At 39.4% G+C, this 24,172-nt stretch overlaps 1 pseudogene; it reads left to right on the top strand.

Moving 5' to 3' along the window:
- Window positions 1–15,827: 15,827 nt before the first annotated feature.
- LOC148352826 (U2 spliceosomal RNA) lies at window positions 15,828–15,977 on the top strand (annotated as a pseudogene).
- Window positions 15,978–24,172: the final 8,195 nt, after the last annotated feature.

Below are 24,172 nucleotides of genomic sequence, written 5' to 3'. Positions count from 1 at the left end.
TAAGTGTAACGTGCTCTAAACACACTTTGTTTATGAATTTTAATGCGCTTGGCCGTGTCTCATAACTATGCATGATTTCATACTTTGGTAATTGACAGGAAATATGAACTAGGCCAAGGGTCGCCTATTAGAATGACTTTTCATTTAATTTTTTGACAGGCCAATACACAAATGCAGGGTGGATTCTTTGCACCCTTCAAGTGTAATATAGCAGAAAGCCCTTGAGGTAAGGAACACAGCCCTTGTGATCGAATAAAAAAGAAATTACAACAAAATGAAATGCAAAAGAATAAATTAAAAAATAACTGCTAAAAAAAAAAAACTTGATGAATTGATAAACTAATAACAAGCCAAAATATCCAGCAAAAACTGATTTTCAAATCATAGAACTAAATGATGTACTAATAAACTATGAAAATAGAATCATAATAAATCTAAATAGCCATTGAAAAAAAGCTTAGACCAGTTAAAAGGTAAACAAAATAAACAAATAAAATAATAAATAACTGAAAAATAATGTATAAAACACTCAAATAAAATAACAACAAAGAGCATTTAAAAATCTAAACAAATAACAAATGATACCAAACTGAAAAATATAATACAAATATCCTATGAAAAAACAACAGAAAGGTAAAAACAACAAACAAAAACAAAAATCGAATGATAAAATCAAAAAGAATCCATAAAATAACAAAAAACATTGAAAGAAATTCTAATAATATTTAAGATAAATCAATAAAAGTTCAACATAACTTAAGATTGTATATATATATCTCCTCTCATCAGCCGTACCGCTTATCCTCATTAGGGTCGCGGGGGGGCTGGAGCCCATCCCAGCCATCTCCGGGCAGTGGGCAGGGGACACCCTGAACTGGTTGCCAGCGAATCGCAGGGCACACAGGGACAGACAACGCATTCGCTCATTCACACCTAGGGACAATTTGGACCGACCAATTCACCTGAAATGCATGTTTTTGGAACGTGGGAGGAAACCGGAGTGCCCGGAGGAAACCCACGCAAGCACGGGGAGAACATACAAACTCCGCACAGGAAGTCTGGAGCTGGATTTGAACCCACGACAGGTTCCCATGACATGAACTGTGCCGCACAAGCGCTAACCACTGCGCCGCCGTGCTGCCCTGTATATATATATATATATATATATATATATATATATATATGAAATAAATATAATAACAAAAACTGCTAAAAATTAAAAATAAATGTAAATTTAAAAATAAATAACAAAGACTGCTGTAGTAATATAAACTAGAAAACTCTTTTAAAAAATAAATGAAATAAATAAATATTTAAAATAAAATAATTAAAAAACCAATGATATATATATATATATATATATACACATATATATATATATATATATATATATATACACATATATATATTTATAATCAATACATTAAAAAATATAATAACAATTGAACATACAATAACACAAAAACAATTTAATTCTATTAGGCGAGTCATATTTTTGATGATTCACCCTCAGCCTGGTTTAAAATAATATAATTTATTCGACATCTATACCATAAATGGAAATAAAAAACCTACAAAGTGTTTTTCCTGTTGGCTACAATTTTTAATATAAAATGGAAGAATGCATAGTGGGCGGCAGAAGAATTTGTGCCCGGTTACCCCGGTTTTAGCGGCCGCTAACAGACAAGGTTTCCCCAAAATGCAAATAGGCCCCTCTGGGCTACAAAGAAGTCTCTTGAGTGAGCCACTCCACATCCATCCCACTCGCAATTAAGCGGACAAAACCACATTGTGGCCCCTGTAACACTAAAGGCTTTGTTTTTTGTTTTTTTTAATTTCACTGCTGGCTTTGTATGTGGCTTCTGCACAAAGCACGAAACAAAACATTTTCTGCTGACTCATGAAATGGACCCGTGCTTGAATCAAAGTCAAATAAGAGGCTCACGTGTACCAATGTCAGATTTTTCAACAACAAAAGAACAACAGAATGAAAAAAGTCAAATTTTTGAGAAAAATTCTTGCTTCTGTGACCTTTTAATACGGGCTGTCCTTTATCAGGTTCATTACAATATATTAAATGGTGATGGTACAGCGAATGTTGCCCAATTCATTTCAAGAAACAGGATAAAATACTTAAAATACTTGCACAGTACTCCAGAGTATGATGTACCGAGTTCAAGATATTTTCACGATACAGTATGGAATACAATATTTTTTTGGGTTACGGCATTTTTCCCAGCATACGACTTCAAAAAATGTTATTTTGTTCACCCAAAACGTACAACATTTGGGTTTTTTTCTAAGATGCCTGTTTGCTATTGGTCAATGTCATATAATATTTTGCGTAACAACTCAAAAAGATGCCAATGTGCTATTTGCCTAACTCCCTCCCACAATGCCTTTCATTTTTCTTCTTTTGTTTCAGAATCTCGTGTGCTTCGTAAAGACTTTGCGGCTTACTACAATAAAACACTGTCATTTTGTACTTTGTTTATTAGCTTTTGGTGCAAAGGCGAACAGTGAAGGAAAATAAAGCAAAAAAATAATAACCATGGAAACAAAGCTTCTGATCATCAAAAAATACGAAGATATGCTAAAGGCTGAACTTCCTTCCACAATTGTCCCGTTCCCTCTTTTCCAGTCAAATTAGAATATCGTGTAACAGACTTTAATTTGCCTAGTAATGAGTCCCAACAATAGCAGTCATGGTAATGGGAGTAGCAAAAACATATTAAATTGTAAAGAAAAAAACAAAAGTACTGCTAAATGTGTTTATTTGGTGTCTCCAGTGTTCCCTAAAATTCAAATAGCTGGCTTCATTTTTCTTTACCCATTGTTTTTTCATGTATTTATTTTGTTTATTAAGATGTTTAATCAATTAAATAAAAGTGAAAAAATGTCCAGATGAAGCAATGTTGCATTTGGAGTTTTTCAATGCATAATATGGAATTTAGTGCTTCAAAAGCGGCGTTATTTATTACTTTGCTTTAATTTCGAGCTGTTGAATAAACTTGATTAATGGACTAAAAAATACATATATAACATGTATTTGTAAATGGAAATTTTATTCTAAAAACGCTTATATAGTGACTGTGTTATTGCTAATATTTATTGTATATATTGTGTACAATTTAAATGTCTTAACCTGGGCTTTTTGGAACGTATTAATTCATTAGCACAGGTTTCTATCCCCGTATATAACAATTTCACCTTGTGATCTTGCCTCAGAATGGATTAATTGTCAGGACCAGAACGGAAACAGGACCCACTTGCGTGACGTTTACCACAAGTTTTATTGAAAGACAGAGGAAGGGCTGCGCCCACGATCGAGTGTTCGCTGGGCGCGGGAAGGAAGTCGCTCTCGTACTTGGATTGTGATCCGAACACGGAAGTGGATCTTCCGTAGCGAGCGATGGCGGTGTCAGGGGCGGAAAACTGGTTGGTAGCCGGGACTGGGAGAGCAAGACGTGATCAGAGTCGGAAGCGAGTCGTAAACCAGAACGAGAGAGTAGACGTGGTCGGGAACAAAAAGGGGTCGTAAACCAGGACGGGAGAGCAGATGCGATAAGGATCTAAACAGGTCATAGCCGGAAACAAACGGGAGCAAAAACGGGACAGGCGAGAGTCAGGGTCAAAAAAGGGCTTGCATAGTGTACACAGAGATTCGCAGACGGACTAACAACAGGGGATTGACAGGACTCGGTTCAAATACTGACAGGGAGCCAATCAGAACCCGCGGCAGTTAGCGCCAAATGAGCAGGCACAGGTGATTCACATCGGTAACCATGACATTAATGACATATCCCAGGGTCAACTGTCCTTTAATTGGGCAAAATATGCCATGATATATAATTTTTGTTTTGTAAAATCACCAAACAGTACCAACAAATAAAATAAGAAAAATTGAAAAAAAATTGTTGAACCTCTATTTCAGGGGTCACGAAACATTTTCACCCAAAGAGCAACAAAAGCAAAAACTACAGACAGCATTCAACAAAACTGCCCAAAAACTTTTCCAGGTAAAAGTTAAATTTTCAGCACATTTTATTTTCCTGTGTAACATTTGATGATTTGATAAAATCTATGAAATAATGACATTCCCAGAGCATGTGTCCCATATTAATATAGATATACCACTTAAAATGTGTCCTCCTCCCACAGGTAATTAAGACTGTTGAGGCTCATTTTTACCATCCTTTTTCTCATAAATAATAGTAGGAAAGTATTTGGTAAAAAATTGACAAAACACTGTAAGAGCATACCAAGGTATTTACCTTCGGTGCAGACGGCGCTGAGCAAGGGGGAAAAAAAGAGTGTGTAAGCTGTGCCGCTCGCCCAATCAAATTGCTATGGGTGCTTTGCTGGCGTTTTTGGCTGTTGACCAATTGTTCTGTGGGTTCATTAATAAAGTGTCTCAACAATGAACATACATTGTTTAAAAGAGATTCCATAAAGAGGATTCTTTAGCGATGTACAGCCAAAACGGGGTCTGTTGGTGTAACACCTTGACTGTAAACTACAGACTGTCAAGAACAGAACGGAATCAGGACCCAATCGCGTAATATTTCTCACAAGTTTATTGAAATAGAGAGAGGAAGGGCAGCGCCCACTATCCGGTGTTCGCTGGACACGGGAAGCAAGTCGTTCTCGCACTCGGATTGCGATCCGAATACGGAAGTGGATCTTCCGCAGCGAGCGATGGCGGTGTCAGGAACAGACAAACAGGTCGGTAGCCGGGACTGGGAGAGCAAAAGTGTGGTCGGGGTCGGAAACGAGTCATAAACCAGGACGGGAGAGTAGACGTAGTCGGGATCAAAAATGGTTCGTAACCCGGGACAAGTGAGCAGATGTGGTTGGGATCAAAACAGATCATAGCCGGAGACAAACGAGAGCAAAAACGGGACAGGCGGGGGTCAGGGTTGAAAAAGGCTCTCCTTGTATAAATAGAGATCCACAGATGGGCTGACCACAGGGGATTGACAGGGCTGGGCTTAAATAGGGACAGGGAGCCAATCAGAACCCGCAGCGGTTGAGCCAAATGCGCGGGCACAGGTGATTCCCATTTGTAATCATGACACAGGCCTATATATACTGGCTCAAACCCAAGTTCAGCTCGGTGTTGTTCCTGCACATGTTAATTTCATCTTCGAATGTAGCAATATACTAAAATTGTATTTTCTATTTAATCTCCGAGCCAGATGTGCTCATGAAAAGACCCAAAAATGGCTCGCGGGCCATAGGTTTCTGCTCTATTTCTCAATCCACCGCTAGCTCTAATTCTCGTCTGGTAACACAGACCCGCATAAATCATTTGAGGGGTCCAAAAGCGGGGCCCCAAAAGGAACTAGCTTCATTTCTAGACAGCCACGCACCAACGCTTGAGTCTAACAATAGAACAATTCTTATTGGGACGGCGCAAAATGAAAAATGGAGGACATTCAATTATAGAACAATGCCTTACACATTCGCACACAAACATCCTAATAACGGATGTAAGAAAACATGAATACATTAGCATCTGCTTCTTTTAAATCCTGACACTTACAGTAGCGGCATGTTTTTTTGTAAAAGGATATCATTAATCATGGCTGTAATCAGATGACATTGGGTCATGGCCCACTAAGTGTGTTTTGCTCATTATGGTAATATCCAGGAGAGGGGTCTGTATCCCATTTTCTTTTTTTAATATTTTTTTATTTTTAACACTTCTTTTTATGACAACCCACTTCTGATTCTAGCGGAGATGATAAAGATGAAAAGGAGGGAAATATATATTTTTATAAGCAGCAATTAGCAGCCCAATTAAAACAACCATCGTTAAGGAATTTGATGTTTAGATGTAAAATGGAAACCTGGATGCAAAGAAATAAGAGGAAAGACAATGATTTTTTTTTCTCAAACACAAGTAGTTGCAAAGTAGTGTGATGTGAGACTTGAAGTGCATAGCTATAGTGAATGTTTATGTATGTGTATATGTATATTTAATATACAGGGAGTGCAGAATTATTAGGCAAGTTGTATTTTTGAGGATTAATTTTATTATTGAACAACTACCATGTTCTTAATGAACCCAAAAGTCTCATTAATATCAAAGCTGAATATTTTGGAAGTTGGAGTGGGGCTTTTTTAGTTTTAGCTATTTTAGGAGGATATCTGTGTGTGCAGGTGACTATTACTGTGCATAATTATTAGGCAACTTAACAAAAAACAAATGTATACCCATTTCAATTATTTATTTTCATCAGGGAAACCAATATAACAGCTCAACATTCACAAATATACATTTCTGACATTCAAAAACAAAACAAAAACAAATCAGTGACCAATATAGCCACCTTTCTTTGCAAGGACACTCAAAAGCCTGCCATCCATGGATTCTGTCAGTGCTTTGATCTGTTCACGATCAACATTGCGTGCAGCAGCAACCACAGCCTCCCAGACACTGTTCAGAGAGGTGTACTGTTTTCCCTCCTTGTAAATCTCACATTTGATGAGGGACCACAGGTTCTCTATGGGGTTCAGATCAGGTGAACAAGGAGGCCATGTCATTAGTTTTTCTTCTTTTAGACCCTTTCTTGCCAGCCACGCTGTGGAGTACTTGGATGCGTGTGATGGAGCGTTGTCCTGCATGAAAATCATGTTTTTCTTGAAGGATGCGGACTTTTTCCTGTACCACTGCTTGAAGAAGGTGTCTTCCAGAAACTGGCAGTAGGACTGGGAGTTGAGCTTGAGTCCATCCTCAACCCGAAAAGGCCCCACAAGCTCATCTTTGATGATACCAGCCCATACCAGTACCCCACCTCCACCTTGCTGGCGTCTGAGGCGGACTGGAGCTCTCTGCCCTTTACCGATCCAGCCACGGGCCCATCCATCTGGCCCATCAAGACTCACTCTCATTTCATCAGTCCATAAAACCTTAGAAAAATCCGTCTTGAGATTTTTCTTGGCCCAGTCTTGACGTTTCAGCTTGTGTGTCTTGTTCAGTGGTGGTCGTTTTTCAGCCTTTCTTACCTTGGCCATGTCTCTGAGTATTGCACACCTTGTGCTTTTGGGCACTCCAGTGATGTTGCAGCTCTGAAATATGGCAAAACTGGTGGCAAGTGGCATCTTGGCAGCTGTACGCTTGACTTTTCTCAGTTCACGAGCAGTTATTTTGCGCCTTGGTTTTTCCACACGCTTCTTGCGACCCTGTTGACTATTTTGAATGTAACGCTTGATTGTTCGATGATCACGCTTCAGAAGCCTGGCAATTTTAAGAGTGCTGCATCCCTCTGCAAGATATCTCACTATTTTTGACTTTTCAGAGCCTGTCAAGTCCCTCTTCTGACCCATTTTGCCAAAGGAAAGGAAGTTGCCTAATAATTATGCACACCTGATATAGGGTGTTGATGTCATTAGACCACACCCCTTCTCATTACAGAGATGCACATCACCTGATATGCTTAATTGGTAGTAGGCTTTCGAGCCTATACAGCTTGGAGTAAGACAACATGCATAAAGAGGATGATGTGGTCAAAATACTCATTTGCCTAATAATTCTGCACTCCCTGTACAGACGCTCCCCTACTTCGGACCATTCGACTTACGTGAAACGATAGAGACGAGCATTTTTTTCGGGATGTCGAAAAATATCTGGACATTGCTGTAAGTTAGATTTTGTGCACCTTTTTCCGAGTACAGGACATTACTGTAGTGCTTCTTTCCACCACTACTGGCGTGTGGCACTGTGAGATGTCACCAAGCGTTCACCCCGAAGAAAAAAAATCAGTTTCCTCTTACTAGTTCATGTGTAAACTGTCAGAACCAGAACAGACGTAGGACCCAGACACGTAAGATTTTCAGACAAGCTTTATTTTACGGGAATGGGGCAGTCATGCGCGTGAACACAAACACCAGTGATTCGGCGATCGCTAGGCGGAAGAAGTGAGACAGAAGACCGGCATGGAAAAACAGGAAGCCAGAGGCAGACGAGATCGATACCAGATACACGAGCAGATATCAGACAGACGGGATCGATACCGGACAGGGCGAGATAGACCAGATCGATACCGGATACTTGAGCAAGATACCAGACAGGACGAGACAGACGGGATCGATACCGGATACTGGCGCACGTGATCGGACAGAATAAGACAGGCAGGATCGATACCAGACACTGGAGACTGGAGCAAGATATCAAACAGGACGGGATAGACGAGATTGATACCAGATACTGGAGACTGGAATCATATATCAGACAGGACGAGAAAGACGGGATTGATACCGAATACAGGAGACTGGCGCAAAATATCAGACAGGATGAGACAGGCGGGATCGATACCAGATACTGTGATTCTGGTGTCAGATATAAGACAGGACGAGCCAGACGGGATCTATACCAGATACACGAGCTGATAATGGACAGACAGGATCGATACCGAGCAGGATACACAAGCAGGATACCGGACAGAGTAAAAATACACGTCTTGGGGTGCAGAGGTTTGTTGACGGACCGACAAAGGGTGAGTGAGAGCACTGAGCATAAATAGGAGGGAAGCAATCATGCAACGAGCCGCAGCTGGCGCCAAACGGGCGGGGCCAATTGAGGGCAATGGGCAACCGTGACAGACATTCTATAGTGTTTATGTCTGAACTATCTACAGCGCACTAAGAACTTTAAAATTTTTATTTCTTAATATCTCGTGCATACAATCAATATGATTGGTGTAAAGAAGAGTCGAGCCATTTCTTTTGAAATGAAAGTGGAATAAAAAAGCTTGAAGCGGTTGAGAAAATGGTCGGAACGCTTTTTTTTCTAAAATTATTTTATGCTACTTATATGTTTTATTCCACAAGGACAAAATAAAGTGTAATTTTTCTTATTTTAGGTATATTTTTCTTATTTTACTCAGGAAAAAAATACAAACCCCATAAAACTACAAAAAAGTACCAATTTTATTTTTATTTTATTGGTATGTATTTATTCTTATCATCATTTATAGAGGGGTTTTATTTTGCAAGGGAACCCGATTTAAATTGTATTTCCTTTCTTATTTTGTTACGGGGAAAAACCCAACTAAAAATCCAGTCAAATTATTAAAATAAAATAAAAATACTGTAAATAAAATTTCCAAACACAAAAAGTTGCCAAGTTACTAAGTTATTGACTGTTTATTTTTTAGACTTTTCTTTTCACTATTACTTTATATTTGACCATAAAGCCTATTCAAACAAAAAACCTCGAGCTAATCATTTGCTAATTTAAAGTTGAATTTTACTTATTTAATTATATGGAAAGGTTAAAAATCCAGTAAAACTAAAAATAGAAAAAAATGTACATATAAAACCTGTTTTTGTCTGTTTTGCTGAACAAATAAGTAGTAATTAAATGGGGTTCTGCTTGTGGATATTTGTTTTTATTTGAAAACATTTTACTTATTACAGCTCTGTGGCCATGGGGGTAGGGCGCCCGCTCTGAGACTGGGAGGTCGCTGGTTCAAATCTCGGCCGAGTCATACCTAAGACTTACAACATTGGTACTCATTGCCTCCCTGCTTGGCGCTTGGCATTAGGGGTTGGAATTGGGGGGTTTGGTCACATAATGACTCCCAACACATCAGTTGGGTTGAGCAAGGGAGCTGGGAATCCCCTCCTCTGTGTCAATCTTCCAGAGAGAGTCAGAAATATGAACGTGTTCCTGACTCTAGCCACCTCCCACTAGGGGGATATGGCTGTGGTATATATTACTTATTTTACCAGGTAAAAACAAGTTGATACTGAGTAATACTGTACTAGAAAAATAATAAAAAAGATAATATGAATAAAACACAGAAAAATGCAATGTAATTAGTTACAAATTTACTATTTTTTGTGAAATGCGATAGAGAACAGCTCCCAAATATACCTTTACATATGTCCATGTTTTTAATTGCTGTTGCCTGATGGCAAACGAATAAAATAAATTAATCCAAAAATAAAAAATAAATAACATACAAAAGATTTACTCTGACTACAGAAAAAAAATATGTCTGATGAAGATGCTTTTAAGAAAAAATGTATACAGACGCTCCCCTACTCCCTTTTTTTTTAATTTATTTATTATTATTCAGCCAGTATCGACCATCAACATGATATCTACCGGAAATCATTTTGTCACGCGAAGCTATCGACATGACTCGTCGCCTTCGATCGGCGCCGGGTTTTTAGACCCAACTGCTGTGTTGGGAGTCATTAGGTGACCAAAACCCCCAATTCCAATTCCGAGCGCCAAGCAGGGAGGCAATGGGTACCAATGTTGTAAGTCTTAGGTATGACTCGGCCGAGGCTTGAACCAGCGACCTCCCAGTCTCGGAGCGGGCGCCCTACCATCTAGGCTACCGAGCTGGCCATTCAACTTACAAAAAACGGTAGATCCGAACATTTTTTCGGGATGTCAAAAAATATCCGGACATTGCTGTAAGTTAGATTTTGCATTGTGTGTACATTTTCCTGAGTGCAGGACATTACTGTAGTGCTTCTTTCCGCCGCTACCAGCGAGTGATGGCACTGAGAGAGATCACCCAGTATCCACCCCGAAGAAGAAATCCGCTTCCTCTTCCTAGTTCGTGTGTAAACATACTATACTGAATCTCCAACGAACTTTGACATTTTTATTGTTTAATATCTTGTGCATTCGTTCAATAAGGTTGTTGTAAAGTGAAAAGAGGCGAGCCGGTTCTTTAGAAATAAAAGTGGAATAAGAAAGCTTGATGTGGTTGAGAAAATGGTCGGAACGCTTTTTTTCGGCCACTTTTTACCACGGAGGAATACCGCATCTTCCAAAAGTAATTTAAACTCAACTTTATTTATTTTTATAGAGCATATTATTTTAAGAAATGTTTACTTTTTTAGTACAAAACAACACAGGTTACTTATTAAAGCCTTAAACATACAGAATATTGCACTGAAGCAACTTTTGAACCATCGTCCGTAAGTAGGGCAGCGTCTGTATATTTATAAAATGTATTTTAAAAAACCCATTTGAAAAATCATTCTTTTCTATAAAACATTTTTTGCACCTACAGATTTCTTTGCTTGGTTTCCAAAACGGTATGGAAACACTAGCACCGCTCCACTGATTTATTCTTTTTCTGACGAGAAGACCGGATATCCTACTTTATTACGGCCGCTGTTTTTATTTCACTGTTACATTTTCCCATTACGGCACACATGAAGGCTCGTGTTAATAGGTAAAGTGGAAGTGTGCTTACTCATCTGAAAATGATTTTTATGTGTGGCGCTTGTGGCATTATCTTAATTCCAAGCGTGGCGGCCCTGGCTCGCCAATGAACGGAAAATAAACGGCGGGCCTATTTACTATGGGCTTGATGTATGAAGTTTGCGCTTTTGATTGGGCGCGATTACGCGCTGGGGAGGATGACCTTTAGTGGCGAGCGTATTGTAATATAATGAGGACGTGTCATTCAGGGGGAGTACAGTGATGAGACGGGCCTGGACCAGAAGCATTGATCCGCTGCCGGCGCGAGTATTGAGGAGAATCTGAAATATTTCAGAGCTTCCTTTTCCTTGTGGAATGCACAAAGAAGCGCCGTGGAACAATAAATCATGCTGGTATCCTTTAAATCAGGGGTCGCCAACCTTTTCAAAGCTGAGAGCGACTTTTTGTTACTGATTAAGCGAAGGGCCACCGGTATTTTTAAAGCATCCGATTATCATGTTATAACTATGTTGTTAATGCGTTATTAAGTCATTACCAGGTGGCAATATTCGGAGGTAGCGATTAGTCAACCACTAAAACATAATGCCAGTTAGAAACAAATTGTCCTAGAAAATCACTATGACCCATCACTAGTGAGCTATTTTCAGAACTGGTCCTTAAGCTACAGTACTTGGTCACTGCAATAGATCGTCTTGTGTTCCGTTAAGTCACCAACCTTACAGAAGCCGAGAGCTATCATTTTGAAACTTTTTTGGTCTTTTCTTGTCTAGGGCGGCAGTAGCTTAAGAGGTAGAGCGCATGAGAGGTCGCAGGTCTGATTCTTTCTGAGTAAAAAGTCGAAATGTCCTTGGGCAAGACACTGAACCCCGAGTGCCTTCGATAAGCAGGTAGTAGCCGCTATTGGCGTGTGTGAATGGGTGAGTGTGAAGCACACTGTGAAGCGCTTTGAGGTCTTCACTGACTTGAAAAGCGCTATATAAATGCAGACCATTTACCATTTGGAAATATTTACCGCAAATAGCTATCAATTGCATTCCTAATATAAAAACTCATCATGTTATTACAATGTTGTTACAGTAAGATTGGCGGATTGATCCAAATATCGATATTTAACATACTCAGCAAGTACTTTGATCAAAAAGATATTAGTGTCTTGGGATCGATACTGTCTTCACAATAATAATGCTGTTTATAGGTTGTAAACCAATACAATTGTAGGGTGATGCCCTTTGCTAGTAGTACACCCCCTTCCAGCTACAAACTCTGTTAATATGAAGGAAACTCCGTACAGTCACCATTTGTCCCACAACACACCCCTTTATTCAGATTAAGCTCCATGAAACTGACCATCGCCAAAATTATTGAATTGCGAAATTGATTGTACTCAAAATAGAAATAAATATGAAGGATAGGGTTTTTCCCTTCAGAAGGAATTGAGTATTTTAGAAAAATAAGAGACTGTTCTCACATACCGTTTGACATTAGAGAGAAATCTAAAAAACAACTTCTTATGGTGTAGCTCTAGCATTCTATGTTGGTTAGCTCGATAACTGCAGTGAAGACAAAACATTTTGAATAGGCTTATGCTATCTTTTTTGTATTGTATTGTAGGTAAATTGATATTGTAGGTATCGAAATTAAGACTTAGTATCAGCCCTTTCTTTTCACCGACCCCCGGAAGCGTGCTTTGGAACCTGCTACATGAGTTCCTTCCAAGGTATTGGAAGCCATAAGAAAATAAAGTTTTTTTAGAAGCCAATTAGGGTGGATTTCATCATAAAATGCTCAAGCATAAACCATGACTCTGTAGACACTGGTTATCTCCTGGGAATGTTTAAGTCAACACTGCCTGTGACTCAAAAGTAAGCCTAACCTTGCTCTAGGTCAAGGGTCTCCAATGTGGTGCCGGCGGGCACCAGGGTGTCCCTAAGGACAGCTGAGGTGCCCACGACCTGTTCTAAAATCAGCTCACTAGTGCAAGGTCATTGTGATTTTTTAACAAAGTCATTTTTTGAGTGGTTGACTGTGTCTATTTAACCCTACTTCCAATAGTTGTAGTGGTAATTGCATAGTGAAGACATAGTAATGAAATGATGAGTTGTTATTTCAGAAATGCATATTAAAATGGGTGCCTTTTGCGCTAATTAATGCAAGAGGTTGGGGACCTCGTCATGAGCGTCATGTTATGTAAAATAAACACCTTAAGTATGTGAGAAAATGCATGTTTATATGATAGTTCATGTATTTTTGCTTACTGTTTAAATCCCGACTGTTTTTCAATGAATTAGTTGTGTATTGCCACTAGGAAGCGCTAAATAACACAGAATATTCTTTGAAAGACACTGATCGTGTTAATGATTTATCATGCCGGTTTGAAATCCAATTGTCTAGAAAATCAAAATGAACCATCATTGTTCGGGTATTTTCACAAGTGTGTATAGGCTACTCAGGTGTTCTTTGGGGGCTACCCTGGTGCACGGTCACCACGTTGATGACTCCTGCGATAGATATCCGCTAAATTATACACAGCCCGGTTCTTACTATAAAACAGTTCAATTTCGGCACAAATGATGATTTATTCGAGAAAAATACGTATTTTATAACCGCAGTAGCCTTGTTGATGAAAATTGATATGTTGATGGCTTCTCTTGCTTCCACCTTCTCATTAACTCCAGTCCCGGTAATACGACCTGGGAGAGATTTTCTCCTCCCACTTCAAGCCCAACACCGAATCGCTAAGCCTTGCTGGGAAAAGCCTGATCTCATAAAGAACAATTAAGTGGGCCAATCAGATGGGCTTAAAGTCACTCCTCCGGCGCCCTGAACGGTAATGAAGCAAAGTATATCATCAGCCACGTGGATTCTCGTCGTAATCACAGTCAATCGTAATGTTGTAATTTTCGGTGACTTTTGCATCAAGGACTACTTGACGCGTGATTGGGACTAACAGGATGATGTGTAATTTTGGGGGGCGAGAGAGTGTGATATACTGTAAAGCCATTCAATTACGGAGGACCTCTGGTTACGGCATCCTTAGCTAATGATTTTTTCACGTTACCCAGTGGAAAAAACTCAAAACTGTATTATACTGGTAACCATGGAAACCAGTATCATCTATTTCATGTGGGGAGCAAACTCCAACCCAAAAAGCAGCCTCAAGAGGGATGGGCACCCCCAGGCGGTACTTGCCCAGGACACACCACAGAAAGTGGCGCCTTGATGACTATGGCAGTTGAGGGATCCGTGAACCGTCAACATCAACAACGGATTTCAACTTTTGTGCGTTCCACAAATCTTACAAAAATAAAACTTTGCAGTGTTTGTGCTTCAGAAGTTTTTAAGATGCCTGTCAGCTATTGGTCAATGTCATATAAGATGCTGGTCTGCTGTTGGTTTGCGTCAAGGCGTCATGTAAATCCCGATATGCTATTAGCTGAACCACTTCCCTTAATGCTCCCTTTCTCTTTCAATACAGAATATTACAACTTTTATGTTACTTTATTTTTTTTTTAGCTATGGGACCCAAAACGTATGGTTATGCTAAATAAAATAGGAAAAAGAATAACCATGGAAACAAAGTTTGCAATTATCAAGAAATAGAGAGAAAGCCCAAACGTTATCAACTTTGCTTTGGAACAAGGCCGTAACCACATATATACAAGTAAATTACAAATAATTAGTCCTTACTATGAAGTCTTTTGTTTCTAATGTTTAACATGCACAGTACTACCTCTACTTAAAAATGTAATGCGTTCTGGGAGTAGCTTCGTAACTGGAGACGCATTTTGAATGTAAATCCGCTAATCCGTTCCAAGCCCCGCAAAAATACAGTACGATATTGTTATGATAAATCCTAAAAGAGCATCTGAACATGAAACAAATACATGTTAAAATTAGATTGCTTCACAATAAACATAAAATGAGAGGCACATAATGTAAAAAATAAAGAAAAAAAGGAAATAATAATAATATTCATTTATCTTTTTGCCTCGCTTTACTTGAAAAATTGATCCAATGATTTCTACTTTTGCAGACGTTTGACAATCCGTCGAAATGCGGGAGGCAGACATAGCGATAGCCCGACTTTTTCCGGGAAATCTACAAATTCCGAGACTTTATGGAATTTTGCTAAAATGTCTTTGAATGCGGCTGATTGAACGATAACAGCATCCTGCCTGTTATTCTGTTGGAACTGCTCCTCCTCGTCTCCGAACTCTAAACTGTGATGGTGACACAAAGAGCATGCTGGGAGCCAGGCAGATTTTAAGCAGTAGCTTGTTTGTTTACGTCAGGGAAACTCTGGGAGTGGCTAATAGCAGCATGTACAGTACTGTATTTTTAACTACGGATCCTGAAACGCCTTTGTAACTAGAGGCAATAATTTCCCGTTCAGGTACTTTGTAACCTGAAACTTTTGTTAAAGAGACATTCGTAAATAGATGAACCAATGTTAATGTTTTACCTGGGGTAAAAGCCGTGTTGGAACAGCTAATTACCATAGGTTTCAATCACCGCCATACGACATCCCCACTACAAAATGGTATTATGTCTTACAGTGGGGTCTTCTGATTATTCCTAGGGGTCTAGTGCACGGGCTCTGATGCACACCCAACGCTTTATTGCCAGGCCCTTAACTTGTCCTTTGACTGTGGTTCTAGAATGGCATACTGTTGACTTAGGATCTTTGATTTTTGCATTTCGGAGATGGAATATGAGCTTGCTCGGTCCACTCCACGCATCGGCCCGGTATTGCAGTACCTCCGGGAACGGTGCATTCGCAATGATCGCAGCAAGGCTTTAGGGCTAGGACCTTAGCTTGGCCTCTTGGTTGAGAGTAAGTGTCCCGGCTCCTAGGCTTTGTAGCGTATTATGAACTGACCGATAACGGATAATGGATAATGAATAACGAAGATAGATCAATAACCCCTAAACCCCCCCCCCCCTTCTGATTATAACTTCACCTTTCGTTTTTCTTTTTCTACAAAGGGAACTACTGCCACCTAGTGATAAGGAGGGGTACTACTTCTTACACATACACCTGAAGTTGGAGACTGTTTATTTTTTGTCAGGTGTTCCCGTTCCCTCGCTGTATCATGGTTTACTTTCCATGGTTTCGATACTTTGCGGATCTTCTTCAAGGTTGCATTATGTTCTGCAGCAGATAACAAACAGCAAATGCTATCACGGGGACAGGTCTTGAAGGGCTTTGTGTGTGTGTGTGTTAAGTGGGTGTGAATGTTTGTGTGCGCCACTGTGATACATTAAAAATAAATTCATCAATTTAATCGTACTCTTAAGGATGTCAATAGACCACAAAGATGTACTGATCACGACCGGGTGCTCCGTGGATTGTTATCAGGTCCTGGAATAGACTGAACGGCAACAAAAGGGAAAGCAATAGTCCGGATGAGGGAATATAATGCACCCAGGTAAATTTATTAATTTTGTAATATGGATCTCACGTCGTAAAGATTAACTTAATATAGGGTGTTTATGGAACGAATTATCCATGAGAAAATACCATAAGACCTGAAATGCAGATATAACTTCTCCTTTTGCTAAAGTCTTACCACAAATCTGTTAGAAACAAGCATCTGAATCCACAACACCTTTTTATCCGTCCTTATTTAAAAAAAAGCACCTGAACATGATGCGAGTCTGCAGCGAATAGTTTATCTCTGGGGTGTTAGCCCTAACTATGGAAGGGAAGAAGAAGTGAAACATTAATCACCAAAGTATTATGGCTCATATCCTTGGACAGCACATTAATTCAGGTGGCTATTAGGCTGCAGCCTTAAAAAAAACGGGGAGGGGGTTCACATTCAAATTCAGTTGGCAGGGTACATAGCGCTACCGCGGCATGCAATTTTCTAATTTGAATACGACCAATAAATGAGTATATTTAGTGGAGTCGGGTGAAACTCAGAAGACTTTTAGTGGGCCGTGGGCGTAATAACTCCGAGTCTGCACTGCAGCCTTTCCTGTATTCCCTGTCAATACAGGCAGACGCTCTACCTGCAGATGGAAAATAAAAAAAAGAAAGCTGGGGAGTGAAGGAACACCAATTAGAAAGGCTCTCTCCCCTGCACTTCCTCTGAAAAGCCAAGCTCCGCTAAAGGTCAGCCTGAAATTTGAATGACAGGGCCAAAGTCTTTTACTCATAATTTTTGTGTTTGCCATAGATTTTGGAGCAATTCACAGCCTTAGAGGCCTTAAGCAGAACAGCAATTAATTGTAATGAATAATCTGACAAATCTGGTTGACATATGGCCGCTAATACTCCTTCTTTCTAGGGGGAGCGCCGGAGGGATTAGATTACCTCCGACGATATCTCGCAGTGCCATCTGCATGTACGCGGCGCGTAAAAGAAGACGCGGGTGCAAGTCAGGTTTTCCTTTCCCCGTCGCTGATTTGGGAATAAGTGCGAAAGCCTTATTGAACCAGCTGCCGCCGGTGAAGCGAAAGCGCAATAACGCCGGAGCCAAAATGGAAGGCGGAGAGTGAAAGCAAACAAACAGGACAGAAGTGACAAGTGTTGTGTCAACACACAAACAACGCCTCCCCATCTGAGCTCGGCCGAGTTTTATTAAAAGCATCTAAATGAATGATTACTTTTTATCCCTGGTATACAGGCCTCACATGTGTTTGCTGTTATACTTGTAAAGCTCTACAAATGATTGAAGTCAGATGGAAGATGTATGCCATGAACGGCATCCAAGTATTCCCGTAGGTTATACCTGAAATTATACTTGAAATTCTCTTAAATATAATATTCGCTAGTAATGGGCAATAACTTTTTCTTCCTCTGCATGTTCGTTTTCATCCGGGTTGTAAGGCGGAGAATGAGAGACGGAGGGGTGAAGTAGTTTCGTTGAAGTTTTATCAAGTTTCAATAAATGGGCTACAGAACAAAGCATTTCAATTCACAAGTGCACTATAAAAATGGTTGTCCATCACTCTTGTACTGGGAGGGCGGCACATGACAAAAAAGAAACTTTAGAGCTATTTAAGAAATCCCTATTTCACACCAGCCCAACATCCAGACCGGGTTTGCCAGGTACTGATACAACCTAAGGCCTTTTTGCAACTGCAAACTAAAAACACCACTTTAAACAACGTCAAGACAAAATAACAACTGACTTAATGGATATATCAAGAGGTCAAGTAGATAACAAAAAGTAAATAATTAAACTGAAAAACATGAACGATCATGAAGTGCATCAATAACGACTATGTGAGGACGCATTGGGGTGTTGTAAGAAGACAGCAGAGGTAGTTAGGTTTGCTGACTTTATTTTCTCGTATTTTCTTGTATTTTTCTTGTATTTTCTTCAAAAAATATTTGGTAAAGTATATTTTTGTAAAATATATTTTTCAAATAATGAAGGGAATCTGACAGTGGAATTTTACTTGAGAAAATGATTGTTTTATTTAATTAGTTTTTTTGAGGGGCATATTTAGTTTTTTTTGCTTGTTTCTTTTATTTTCTGTTCCTGTCACGTTTCGGTTATAACACAGTATTTGTGAACTACAGACAAAAACTAAAAACAAACTTTTACTATTAGGTTAATGAGTAATACAGTAAAATTTGTACAGTAAAGCACACGTGATTATGAGCCACACCCAGTATATTTTTAAAGGAAAAACAATTTTGTAAATATATAAGCTGTACCTGACTATAGGCTGCATGTGCCCACATTAAAACATGAGATATTTAAGAAAAGTTTTAATAATATACGGTACCTCAACCCCTTAACGTTCCGACGGCCCGTTGATGGGCCGCCGGACTTTTAGTAAAGACGGAAGGATTCGATCTCATGACCTCAGAACTGTGCCGCACACGCGCTAACCACTGCACCGCCGTGCTGCCCAGAATGAATACATCAAATAAACATTTTTTTTAATGAATGAAGTTTTTCTTTACCACTGGGAGGCGCTAAATAATACACACTTTCCCTTTAAGAAATATATCCAACACAAACGTAGCTTTGCAAAGTATCAGAGACAAATTTATATTGAAAAAAAAGAAAAGCGGTCCTTGTCAGCTCATATAACAGCAATCCCTGTACTTTCTGATCATCACGTTAACCTCTACCAGCCTCTGCCGAACACTACAGAGGCACCTGCCTGCAGAAAAAAATACTCTTTTGTCTAGCTTCTAAAACGCCTCGTGAAAGGGATAGTTCAGGAGCCAGGTCTGCTACCGCGGCAGGAATAAGCAAGGAGGTGCTTGGTGTGTGTCTGGCGTAATTGCCAAGGAGCAGGTCTTAATTTCAACCCGGGGTAATTATCATGCAGAGCATACCCACCCAGAATGTTTGCATAACTATCACAAGCGTTTTCATAAATGATGCTTTAATTAGTCTTAATTAGAATTTGTTTAAGTCAGCAGGGAATGCAGGGCCCGTGAAATGATGTATGTAATAAGCATCAGGGCCTGCTCTGTCCCCCTCCCTTCCCTTACTCGGGGAATAGAGCTGACAAAAATCACATCACATTAAATTGATTCAGTCAGAATTAAAATTCTTATGGTATTAATTAAATGGGTGTGGTGGTGGAGGAGGGGGGATCTCATTAGCAGGCTGTGTGGTGAGGCAGAGAGCCTCACTGCCAGCAGATGTGAGGGTGTCAGGGCTGCTGTACATGCTCGTCATTAGAGCCCCCCCAGACAGGACCGAAGAGAGAAAGGGACAGAAGAAGGCATGGTGAAATAGGAGGAAATGAGAGAGGGAAGGCAAAAGAAGAGGAAGGAGGAGGGTTGAAGTGGCAGCGCATTAATGGGCTGCAGGCTCCTCGCCATCTATAGCTTTATTTAGCTTCATTTGGTCTATTTGGCTGGAATTCAATAAGAGGAGAGCTAATGACTTGACCAGATACCCTGTTATCAGCTCTGATGAGACACCCTCGCTCGCCGTGACTTTATGCTGCTACGCCAGCCTAATGGGCTTCTGGATTGCTACCCACAGGCACTGCGGAAAGCACTGCAGCCTATGAGGAGTTAATCGTAATCACGATCCATTCGGTCGTCGTGAGTCATTTTCTGGAGTTTTTAAAGTCGAATAGAAAGGATTCCCCTATATGCTTTTATGTTTGAGGAGACTGATTTAAAATGAGTCATAGTTAGAGCACCACCTACTTGTCAAAGTAAAAACACGGTATACTAGACCCCGGGTTACGGCGTCCCCACCTTACGATATTTTCCTTTAGGATATGGAATACTATACTTTTGGGCCCCTCGTAAAGGCATTTTCCCCACCATAGGACATCAACAAGTTATTTCTCATTCCCAAAAAAGTACAATTTTAAAACTGTGTAGTGTTTTCTTTTTTTTTGTGCAAGTCACATGCATCATACATGCTTGTTTGCTATTGGTTGATGTCATATACAATGCTAGTGTGTTATTGGTTTGTGTCACAGCTTCATCAAGATGCTGAGATACTAGTGGCTGACTTCCCTAGCACAATTTTCCTTTCTAAGTCAAGTCAACTCATTTTTATTTGTATAGCATTTAATCACAAAGAGTGTCAAAGGGCTGAAAGGGCTCAAAGGGCTCAAAGGGCTTTCTCTCTTTTAGTTCAGTTCAGAATCTTGAGTGCTTTCAGACATTGCGACACGATGCTGTATTTTTTGTGTTGGATTAGTTAGCAAGGGATCCCAAGACAATTCTTACAGTATCAAAGAAAGATGAAAAAGGCACACATTTTGTCTTTCTTGCTATGAATTTTTGGTTTGAATAAATTTATTGACACTAATAACAGAAAACAATCATGACAATCTCAACAGCAATTAAGCACATTCACAATATTATATTCCAATATGACGTTTTTAACAGCAAACACAATGTGAGGTTTGAACAACCCTTCTCGAAAATCTTATTAGCAATCAAGCATATTCACAATTTCATTATATAATAATAATAATAATAATAATAATTTCCTTGTATTGTCATTCTGTGTAACAATGTACACAGAACGAAATGTCGATATAGCATCTTTGTTAGTGTCAATAGATCCATCCAGGCCAAAGTCGATTGTCCTCGGTCTGAACAAATCCACCGACACCAACAGCAGCAAAACAAACACGACAATCTCAACAGCCATCAAGCATATTCACATTTTTTTTATATCTGACAATATGACGTGACTGTGTCTGTAACCAGACAATAATAGGGGTCATTTTCAAAAGGAGGCAATTAAAGCAACCACGTTTGGGAAGGGCACGTAGATCCTCGCAAGTTGAAGTTTTATAATCATTTATTTCTCTCATCCACCCACTTACACCAATATACCAGCTCAATCTTTATTCTTATCTTTCGTGAATATTAATGAAAAGATTTGTTAATTGTATACAGATATACTACAAATACATATAAACACATGTTTTATAGATTTGCCTATGTTATTGTTTGGGAGCAAACTTGAGGTTTCTCAGATTGTTATAAAGATCAACCTAGATTTGCTCAGAAGAGTTCAGCTTTCTGTGTTAACTTACGAAACGTGTGACTTTTCAAAAACACACTCCCACAAATAACAACAATACTGGTATTGAAGGCCAAATGGTAAATGCGAACTCGACCAAATAAGATCATCGAGTGCTGGTGGAAAACATCGAAGCGCACAGGGAGCGCAGTTGCTGTGTTTTGCGGAAACGTGGCTCACGTTTAGCATTCCGGACGCTAACGTGTAGCCACCCGGAGCTACCCGGAGCTATCCGGCTTCAACGCCGCTAAACAGAGACACGAAAGCCGGGGTGAATCGGAGAGGAGGCGGACTTGCTAACACGAGGTGGTGTATCCCTGGATTTTCACAAAGAAAAGTTTTCCATCTGCCGCAGGGATGTCAAACTTTTGGACTGGCGTGACGTCATCCACTCCGCTACAAGCACCCCTAGGGCATCATGTTAATCTGTTAATAAACAACAGGGTAGACTGCTGGAAGTGTGATTTTTCCCTATGGGGATGAATAAAGTATCTATCTATCTATCTTAACATGCATGCTAAGTCATGAAACGTACAGTCATCCATGACTCGGGAAAATTGGGAATTTTATAGAAATGTCTCACTAGTGCCGGCTAGTTTTTTTCTTTTTATTTAAGTAACCCATTTGATGGTTTTAGCAATCTTGATGACAAAAATGGAATATTTATTCTTCTTTTATTCCGTATATTGCAAAACTTTGCCTGGTTAGAAACCCTGAAAGGCTGTATATGGCCCAAGGACCGTACCTTTTCTATCCCTGTTGTAAGAACATTTGGCATTTTAGAAGCAAAGTTTTTTTTAATTTCAATTTGTATAGCAAGTAGTCAATATATCTAGCAGGATTTGGTTGTTTAAACTATAATCCTCTGTTTATGACAATAACAGCTCAAACTTAACTCTTCCACTATGCAAGTACCAAATAACACTACTAGTGGGATTTTTTTTTGCGATTAAAGTGTCAAGAGACTTGACTTAGCGTTTTAATCCCTCAGGTAGTGCGTGGCAACATCAGGACAGCAAATCGTCGAGATGTTAAACATTGTCCGTGTTGTTGAACCCTGCAGCAGCTGTCAGCTTCGGTGAACTGCAACCTTGAGAGGACGAAAGGATATAAAAAGGAGACGGGAATAAAAAAAAAAAAGAAAAGGGAAAAGAAAATAACTTCTCCACATCGCACACATCTATTGAGAAGTGACAACATTCTCAAGTTATCTTCTTCCCCTACCTCCCGTTTGCACATGCAGGATTTTTCTGACTGGGATCAGAAATTGTTTACATGACTAATGACAAACGAGTATGTATACGTACTAAATTTCGATTGCAAGGGTGAAGCTGGAGTGACGTCATTACGCAAATTGACGTTCCGGCATTTAAATTTGACATTAAATAAAGGATGATTAAGACTTCACTCAGCCAAATGAACGAAGAACCGTACTATTTTGCTCTTGCTTCCAAAGTGCGCTCTATAGTGGCATCCCTTCTATTTACAAGTTGTGCCTTTAGGTGGCTTGCCAGTAGCATGGACTTAAACTAGATAATGGTCGGATACAACTATGGCAGACGTAAAAGAGAAATGTCCCAGGGAAATCAATCAGTTCATGAGGCTTTTTTTAGAGAGTTTCAGAGTATCATTCGTCTCAGTACTACAGGCCTATGTTCTTTGCAGCACTGAAAGTATTTTAGATGAGAGCTAAGTAAACAGATTGTGTCATTCAATCATGAATAATTCCAAACCATATATAATAATATGCGGAAATTCACCAAATATGCGTGGAATAACAGTAAAGAGTAAGGGAATACTCTATAAACTAACTAAATGTATTTAAACAAGGAATCAAATTACAATGAGAAAATCATATAATGTTTATCCAGACATCTATTCTTATTCTGCTTGCATACAATGAAGAATGCTGTTCTATTTTGGCTATCGCATATCTGCATATTGGTTTGCTAAGGATGCCAGAGTTGTGTTATTTTGACTATTATTGTGCACAGTTTTTCGTAATTTTGACTATTATTCAGAGCTGGTGCATTGTTACATAATTGGCATTATTTGCAAATCATGTTCCTATTATTTTATATTCGAACTCTTTAGGATTAATCTGCTTGTCACAACCTAGATTTCTATAAAAAGATAAGACTCAGGGAAAGACCTTAAGGACAGGTTAGATTATTCCATCTTTAAATATATGTTTTTGTTTTTTTTAATAAAAATATATTTGTGTGACTCAATTTTCTCTGTACTACAAATCTACACTTCGTTGCGGCACTGGTAATATCCCGGGCGAGGAATAAATAAAGTGAATAATTGTGTTACACTATAATAAATAAATCAATAAACAGATCTACTTTACAGAAATCTCATTTAAAAAGAAACGGCTCGCCTCTTCTTTACACTTTACACCAACCATATTGAATGGATGCACGAGATATTAAACAATAAAAAAGTTCTTAGCGCGCTGGAGATCGTATAGACGTATAGAATGTTTACACACAAA

This window comes from Urocampus carinirostris, chromosome 14, assembly GCF_059441175.1.
Source record: "Urocampus carinirostris isolate Australia breed hairy pipefish chromosome 14, RoL_Ucar_1.0, whole genome shotgun sequence".
Lineage (NCBI taxonomy): Eukaryota > Metazoa > Chordata > Actinopteri > Syngnathiformes > Syngnathidae > Urocampus > Urocampus carinirostris.
This window is presented reverse-complemented; position numbering and strand designations above follow the sequence as displayed.